Source organism: Gossypium hirsutum, chromosome A10, assembly GCF_007990345.1.
Source record: "Gossypium hirsutum isolate 1008001.06 chromosome A10, Gossypium_hirsutum_v2.1, whole genome shotgun sequence".
Taxonomy (NCBI): Eukaryota; Viridiplantae; Streptophyta; class Magnoliopsida; order Malvales; family Malvaceae; genus Gossypium; species Gossypium hirsutum.
Window position 1 is genome coordinate 30,905,400 of NC_053433.1, and position 8,659 is coordinate 30,914,058.

Here is an 8,659-nt window from a genome sequence, read left to right on the forward strand (position 1 = left end):
TTACAGCAAGATCGCTCACTTCCAAACCCAAGTACCTTCGGGATTTAGCCGGATATAGCAACTCGCACAAATGCCTTCGGGTCTTAGCCCGGATATAGTCACTAGCACAAATGCCTTCGGGACTTAGCCCGGGTATAGCAACTACTCGCACAAATGCCTTCCGGACTTCGCCCGGATATAGTCACTGGCACAAATGCCTTCGGGACTTGCCCGGATATAGGAACTCGCACAAATGCCTTTGGGACTTAGCCCGGATATCATCCGAATAATCAAGCACATATATCAATGAATCATGACACATCTATACTTCATTTTCATAACTAGAATTCAAACACAAGACACTTATCAACCATTGCCATTTTCGACTCAATAGCCACATACAAAGAGCATGATTTGATTTGCTTTATAACATAATCTCTATACACATTCGGCTACCCGTCATAGGTATAAACTAATCACCTCAATATACAATTCAAGTAGAATCATTATATCACCATTTATTTGTTATGCTTATATGTCATGACTTAATCAAATCATAAACTAAGTTTCATTACTCGAAAACTTACCTCGGATGTTGTCGAACGATTTCAACGGCTATTCGACCACTTTTTCCTTTCCCTTATCCAACTTTGATCCTCTAAGCTCTTGAGCTAAATCAAACAATTTACTTCTCAATCAAACACAATCATACGGCATCCATATACATTTTAGAACCATTCTTAACATACTTACTACTCATTTACAACACAAAATACTCATATCACATTTATAAAACTACAAGCCGAATATACCTATACTTACCTTACTTAAACATCACCCTCAATTTCTTTGACATAGCACATTCCCGAAAATGATAAGGCAATATAACAGCCTTTAATCCAACTTATAATTCATACATATCACATTCCAAGCATTCGCTCTATTCTATCACTTAACATACAAACATTACTCAATAACTTTCTAGTTCAAATTTGGCAATTACACCAATTCACTAGATGATTTATTATTATTGTTCATTTATTCAAACTACTTACAATACCTTAAACTATCTCAATTAACAACCATTTCTACCCGTCACGTTTACTCTACTTGAACCGAGTGCACATAAAGTCCTTGGCCGAAACTCACTAAACACAAATCAGCCATAATCTTGTATTTAACTTGAGCATAACCTTATTTACCTTCCAAAATCATAAATATCAAACTCTTAATATTTATGTGCAAAGCCGAATCTTAATATGATCCAACCTCCAACTCATTCATTTCAATCACTCACACGACATTTGTTCAATTCATTAGACAAATCTATGTTTGGCCATTGTACTCATGAACATTAGAATTTATCATTTGACTAACTAAAACCCTTCTCTTCAACAATTCTTCATAAAACATAAAAACCATAACCCAATCTCATCCTTTAATAACTAAAACCGAATGCTCAAACCATCACCAAGATTTTCATAATTTTGACATGGGTTATGTAAGAAACTAGCTAATTAACTAGAAACAAGCTTAAAGTTTAAAGAAAATCTAACACAAATGACTAACCTCCCTTAAGTTCCAAGTGACCGAACCTCCTCTCTTTCTTCCTTCAATTCACGACAATGGAGGAGCATGGATGAAACAACTTTGTTTTCATCACCCCTCCCTTTTCATTACTTTATTACCAACCTTTTATTTTATTATTTTAACATAACACATTAACACAAAATGTTTATAATATGTTTAACCCATTGCATGGCCGGCCACTACCTAAAGTTTTGGGTAATTTGACATGCAAGGACAAGCATTTTCTAACATGCATCAATAGGCCACTTTAACATTTGCCTAGCACATTTCTAAATTTTCTCACACAAGTCCTATTTAAAAAAATTCACTTACAATTAACAAATTCAAACATGAAATTTTCACACATGCATATATACATATAATAAGCATCAAATATGACGGTTAATTATTTTATGACTCGGTTTTGTGGTCCCGAAACCACTTTCCGACTAGGGTCACATTAGGGCTGTCACAACTCTCCCCACTTAAGAAATTTTCGTCCCGAAAATCTTATCGATAAATAGGTTTGAGTATTGTTCTTTCATAGAGTTCTCGATTTCCCAAGTAGCTTCTTCGATCCCGTGTTTGAGCCATAACACTTTACTAACGGAACCCTCTTGTTTCGCACTCTTTCACTTCACGAGCTAGGATGCGAATTGGTTCTTCTTCATAACTCATATCGGCTTGAATTTCAACCTCGGAGGGATTTATTATGTGCGAAGGATCAGATCTGTAACGTCGAAGCATTGAGACATGAAAAACGTTGTGAATCTTCTCGAGGTCAGGGGGTAAAATCAATCTATATGCCACTGGGCCAACTCGTTCGGATATTTCATACGGCCCTATGAACCTCGGACTCAGTTTGCCCTTACGGCCAAATCTGAGTATCTTTTCCAAGGTGAAACTTTAAGAAACACTTTGTCTCCCACCTGATACTCAATATCTCTTCGTTTTAAATCCGCGTACGACTTCTGACGATCTGATGCTGCCTTCAGACTTTCACGAATTATTTTTATTTTCTGCTCAGCATCTTTAATCAAATCAACTCCGAAAATTTACTTTCACCGAGCTCGGTCCAAAACAATGGTGTACGCATTTACGACCGTACAAAGCCTCGTAAGCGCCATCTTAATACTTGATGAAAACTATTGTTGTAAGCGAATTCAATCAAAGGTAAATACCGCTCCCATGAACCACTAAACTCAAGGATGCAACATCTCAACATATCCTCGAGTATCTGAATTATCCGCTCGGATTGACCATCGGTCTGGGGATGAAAAGCGGTGCTAAAATGCAACTTGGTACCCAAAGCTTCTTGCAATTTCTTCCACAATCGCGAGGTGAATCTCGGATCTCTATCCGACACAATAGAAATCGGTACCCCGTGTAGTTTTACAATCTGAGAAACATACAATTCAACTAGTTTATCCAATGAGTAATCCGTACGTACGGGAACAAAATGAGCCGACTTAGTCAGTCTATCAACAACAACCCAAATCGCATCTTTCTTGTTGCCGACAATGGCAACCCAGATACAAATCCATCGTGACTCGATCCCATTTCCATTCAGGTATCATAATCGGCTGAAGTAACCTGTAGGCACTTGATGTTCCGCTTTCACTTGTTGACATATTAAACACTTCGAAACAAATCGGAAATGTCTCATTTCATACCATGCCACCAAAACTGACGTCTCAGATCGTTGTACATTTTCGTACTCCCCGGGTGAATTGACATTCGGCTACAATGAGCTTCGTTCAGAATCATCGAAATAAGTTCTGAATTTCTTGGAACACACAAATGACTTCTGAACCTCAAACAATCGTCATCATCAATTTGAAACTCTGATTCCCTATTCGAATCACATTCAGCCTGTTTTGCAACTAATTCATCATCGACTTTCTGAGCTTCACGAATTTGATGAATCAATAATGGTTTAGCCTTTAATTCTGCTACTAACACATTATCGGATAGAACAGACAAGTGTACATTCATCGCTCGTAAAGCAAACAGTGATTTACGACTTAAGCATCCGCAACCACATTAGCCTTTCCCGGGTGATAGTCAATGACAAGTTCATAATCTTTTAACATTCAGCCAACGTCTTTGTCGCAGATTCAAATCTCTTTGAGTCATCAATATTTGAGACTTTTGTGATCCGAAATACATGGCACTTCTCACCAAATAAGTATTGTCGCCATATTTTCAAAGCGAACACGATGGCAGCTAATTCGAGATCATGGGTTGGATAATTTTCTCATGTGGCTTCAATTGCCTCGACGCATAAGCTACAACTCGACCTTCTTGCATCAATACACAACCCAACCCAAGTAAGGATGCATCACTATAAATGACAAACTCTTTGCCTGATTCAGGCTGCACTAGTACTGGAGCTTCAGTCAAATAAGCTTTTAGTTGATCGAAACTTTTTTGACATTTTCTGTCCATTCAAACTTAACATCTTTCTGAAGTAGTTTCGTCATTGGTGTGGCTATCATCGAGAAACCCTTTACAAACCGTCTGTAGTAACCGGCAAGTCCCAAAAAGCTCCGAACCTCAATAATGTTTCTCGGAGGCTTCCAGTTAAGTATGGCTGAAATTTTGCTCGGATCAACTCGAATACCCGATGCAGATACCACATGTCCCAAAAAGCTAACTTCTCTCAACCAGAACTCACATTTACCGAACTTAGCATATAACTGCTTATCCCGTAAAATCTGCAACACTAATCTCAGGTGCTCAGCATGTTCGGTTTCATTTTCGAATAGACCAAAATATCATCGATAAACACAACTACAAACGATCCAAATACGGTCTGAAGATTCGATTCATCAAATCCATAAATACCGCCGGGGCATTAGTGTGCCCAAATGGCATCACTAAAAACTCGTAGTGACCGTATCTCGTTCTAAAAGCAGTTTTGGGTATATCCGATTCTCGAATTCGCAACTGATAATAACCCGATCTCAAATCTATCTTGAAAACACTGAGGCTCCCTTTAGTTGATCAAACAAATCATCAATACGCGGTAACGGATATTATTCTTATTGTCACTTATTCAGCTGACGATAGTCGATGCACAACCTCATGGTTCCGTCCTTCTTTTCACAAACAATATGGTGCACCCCAAGGCGAGAAACTCGGTCGAGCGAAACCTCTATCCATCAACTCTTGCAACTGAGTTTTAATTCTTTCAATCCGTTGGTGCCATACGATACGGAGCTATCGAAATCGGTGTAGTCCCAAGTACAAGTTCGATGTCAAACTCTACTTCCCGAACAGGTGGTAACCCCGGTAATTCTTCAGGAAAAACATCCGGATATTCACAAACCACTGGTACCGATTCAAGTTTCTTTCCTGATTTTTCATTATCAAGCACGTATGCAAGATACGCTCACACCCCTTTCTCACATATTTTTGAGCTAACATCGAGGATATTATTGTTGGCAATCCATTTAAGACAGTAGACTCAACTCGGATTATCTCATATTTCCACACCTCAAATCAATAGTCTTGCTTTGCAATTCACAACCGCATCATGCACGTCAACCAATCCAAACCGAGTATAACATCAAATTCATCAAACGGTAAAAGCATCAAGTCCGCCGGAAAATAGGAACCTCGAATACTAGGGGACATTTCTTACACACCTTATCAACAAGCACACAATGACCCAAGGGATTCGACACTCTAATAACGAACCCAGTAGACTCAACAGGTAAAGTCTTACTGGATGTTAAAGTCTCACATATATAAGAATGAGTAGAACCAGGGTCAATCAATGCAATCACATTAGTATCAAAGAGAGTGAATGTACCATAATAACATCAGGCGAAGAAGCATCCTCGCGTGCACGTATAGCATAAGCTCTGGCAGGAGCACGAACCTCAGATCTGGTGGTAACATCTCTAGATCCTCTCTGACCGCCACTAGCATTCCCCGCATTTTTAGATGGTCTACCTCGAGCAGTAGTAGCACCCGGTTCCCACTCTGATTTACATTCTGTTCAGACAATCTCGGGCAATCTTAATAAAGTGGTCAACTGATCCGCACTTGTAACAGGAGCGGTCATGGAATCTACAACTCCCAGAATGCCATTTACCACAATACTGGCACTCTGTCTGCCTCGACGATCATTTCCAACACTGGCGACCGAAGTAACTCGTGTACTCACAGGGGGTCCATCACGGTCTCGTCTAGAAAAGCCCGACGTGTCTCTAGGTCGGCCTAAATCATCTCTAAATTTCTTCGATGACTGTTGAAAGGGCTTTCCCGAAGATCTCTTACGAAACTCCTTTGCTCCCATATCAGCTTTTCTTTCTCCTTACTGACCTCTTCGGCTTTGCAAGGTCGCTCGACAAGTACCACAATTCTCTGATTTCTAAAATGCCACATACAGCTTTATATCATCGTTCAGTCCATCTTCGAAACGTTTACACATCACAGCTTCTGAAGAAATGCATTCTCGCGCGTACCGGCTAAGCCTTACAAACTTTCGTTCATAACCAGTAACCGACATGGAACCTTGTTTAAGTTCAAGAAATTCTTTTCGTTTTTGATCAATGAATCTCTGGCTGATATACTTTTTTCGAAACTCGGTTTGGAAAAACTCCCAAGTTACTTGCTCTCTGGGCACAACAGGTATCGACGTATTCCACCAATAGTAGGTAGAATCACGTAGCAAGGAGATCGTACACTTTAGGCATTCATCGGGTGTGCAAGATAGTTCATCAAGTACCCGAATAGTGTTGTCCAACCAAATTTCAGCTTGCTCGGCATCGTCGCTATCTGTAGCTTTAAATTCAGTAGCCCCGTGTTTTTGGATTCGATCAACTGGGGCCTTATTAACCTTATCTGGTCAGTTACCAGAGGTATCGCAGGTGCAAGGGTTGTATTGGTTGGAAATGGGGGTTGTGGAACAGCCGTATTAGTTCGAATGTATTGGTTGAACCAATCATCATTACGCTATAAAAAGCCTGTCTAGCTTCGTCATTCTGATTACTAGCAATAGGTTGAGAGTCCACCGACGGTGTCCCTTGTGCGGGAGCAGGCGCTACACTCTTAAGATCATCAGCTACCGCTCGTTGGGATCGGGATCCATTACTATAAACAAACACATTTTAACTGTCAGAAATCACCACACTATCAAATAGACACACAATGGCATGTATAGCTAGACCCGAACGTATTACGGTAGTCCTAGAATCGACTAAACCGTAGCTCTGATACCAATAAAATTGTAACGCCCCGCACCCGAGACCGTTTCCGGAGTGAACAAGGTGTTAACGAACTTAATTCATTTATTTACGCAGTTCATTTTAAAATTTCCATACAAGCTGGCTAACTGGCGTCACTGTCACCTTAAAAATCATATCTCGAGTTCCAAAACTCAAAATTGATTCCGTAAAATTTCCCATGAACTAGACTCATATATCCATCTACAGATTGTTTTCTAGAATTTTTGGTTGGGCCAATTAGTACAGTTTATTAGTAAAGTCTCCCCTGTCTCAGGGTTCGACTACTCTGACCTTCATGCATTACGACTTAGATATCTCCCTGTACAGGGCTTCAATACATATGCTGTTGTTTCTAATGAAACTAGACCAAACGGAATCTTCACATATAAGCATGACTTCGAATTTTTTCTGTTAATTATGGTAAAAGTCCAAGCAGAAAAGGGGATCCAGTAACGCGTTCTGGCCCTTGTTTAACGAAAACTTAAACATCTCATAAAATAAGGCTCACATGGTCGTTTCGCTCTCCATATGAAAATAGACTCATCAAGTTGGATTACATAATTTATTCATTATTTAATACATTCCTCTAATTTGTAATGAATTTTCAAACTCACATCACTGCTGCTGTCAGCATCTATTTTAAGGTAAATTTCACCTATTTCATAGTTTCCATGATTCAACTAGCCATTGGACATACATAGCACCAAAATTGATCGGTGATTAACCATTCCAATGGCTATCATCTGCAAGCATTTCACACCTCTCAATAACCATATAATACAAAATGATTTTAAACTATGCTCAAAATATTTAAAGCCATTTTCGCATGCTAATCCGAATATAACACATTACCAAAGGTACTTGATTAACAACAAAGGTTAGTCCTATACATGCCATTATCAACGTTTAACTAAAAGAGTACCAAAAGGGCTTAGATAGTGTGGACGACTTCGACTTTGACAATCCCGAGTCTGATAGCTGACGAACAAAAATCTATAAAACAGAGAATTAAAGAAACGGAATAAGCATTTAATGCTTAGTAAGTTTTGAGTAACGAAATTATTTACGACTAAAGTATAGCGTTCATATGACTAAATGAATAATTTCATATATGCACATTCTCAAAATCATAATTTCTTCATTCTTCAACCAATATATTCATACACAGGGTATCAAACCTAACTAGAGGCCGGAAGCTCGTTAATCAATTGAGCAAGTACTATTTGAAAGGAATCAACCTTTCCGATGCATATACGAAACATACCTTATCGTTTGTATTTTATGAGCGTATTAATTGAAATTATTACAGCAAGATCGCTCACTTCCAAACCCAAGTACCTTTGGGATTTAGCCGGATATAGCAACTCGCACAAATGCCTTCGGTCTTAGCCCGGATATAGTCACTAGCACAAATGCCTTCGGGACTTAGCCCGGGTATAGCAACTACTCGCACAAATGCCTTCGGGACTTCGCCCGGATATCCGAATCCAAGCACATATTCAATGAACTATGATCATCATCTATATCATTACTAATTCAAAAACAAGACACTTATCAACCATTACTTTTCGGCCATAGCCACATAGCATGATTTGATTTGATTATAACATAATAGATCATCTATCCGTCGATAGGTATAAACTAATCACCTCAATATACAATTCAAGTAGAATCATTTATCACGTTTATTTGTTATGCTTATATGTCATGACTTAATCAAATCATAAACTAAGTTTCATTACTCGAAAACTTACCTCGGATGTTGTCGAACGATTTCAACGGCTATTCGACCACTTTTTCTTTCCCTTATCCAACTTTGATCCTCTAAGCTCTTGAGCTAAATCAAACAATTTACTTCTCAATCAAACACAATC